Genomic DNA, 1,086 nt, shown 5'->3' with positions numbered 1-1,086 from the left:
GATTTTTATAACTTAGGCGAGTGCTTGGACTGCAGCTAAGCCTCCGAGCGAGAGGGTCGCTCTTCACTCGGTAGGATTTTTGTAACTTAGGCGAGCACAGGGCTGCAGCTAAGCCTCCGAGTGAGAGGTTTGCTCTTCACTCGGTAGGATTTTTGTAACTTAGGCGAGTGCTTTGGACTGCAGCTAAGCCCCCGAGTGAGAGGGTTGCTCTCCACTCGGTAGGATTTTTGTAACTTAGGCGAGTGCTTGGACTGCAGCTAAGCCCCCGAGTGAGAGGCTTGCTCTTCACTCGGTAGGATTTTTTACAACTTAGGCGAGCACAGGGCTGCAACTAAGCCCCCGAGTGAAAGTCTGGCTTACCACTCGGTAGGATTTTGATAACTTAGGCGAAACGGATTCGCAGCTAAGCCTCCGAGTGAGAGTCTGGCTCACCACTCGGTAGGATTTTTACAAACTTAGGCGAAACGGATTCGCGGCTAAGTCACCCACTGAGGGGGAATTTTATTTGGACAAAAATAAAAAGTGACAGAAATTATGGAGGAACTATGACACTATTATTTTGAGGTCCATGAACTACAGAAGTACTTTATTGCAACTCATCCGAGTGATAAAACTTAAGTGTAAAATGGGCGGAGTAGCTCCGCGTTCCAAGCTCGGGGCTTGTCGATATTATGCTCGACGTTGTAAAGACGGTACGCCCCATTGTGGAGAACCTTGGTGACGATGAAGGGGCCTTCCCAAGAAGGAGCAAGCTTGTGTGGTTTGTGCTGATCCACTCGGAGAACTAAATCCCCTTCCTGGAAGGCTCGACCTCTCACATTTCTGGCGTGGAAATGACGCAAATCTTGTTGGTAGATGGTCGACCGGATCAGAGCCATCTCCCTTTCTTCCTCTAAAAGGTCGATTGCGTCCTGCCGCGCTTGTTCAGCCTCTGCTTCGTTGTAGATTTCAACTCGAGGAGCATTGTGGAGAAGATCACTCGGCAAGACTGCTTCAGCTCCGTAGACCAAGAAGAATGGAGTTCTTCTGGTCGACCGATTAGGTGTGGTCCGCAGCCCCCAAAGCACTGAGGGAAGTTCGTCGACC

The sequence above is a fragment of the Triticum dicoccoides genome, chromosome 6A, assembly GCF_002162155.2.
Source record: "Triticum dicoccoides isolate Atlit2015 ecotype Zavitan chromosome 6A, WEW_v2.0, whole genome shotgun sequence".
Lineage (NCBI taxonomy): Eukaryota > Viridiplantae > Streptophyta > Magnoliopsida > Poales > Poaceae > Triticum > Triticum dicoccoides.
The sequence above is the reverse complement of the archived record's forward strand: the minus strand, read 5'-3'. Positions refer to the sequence as shown.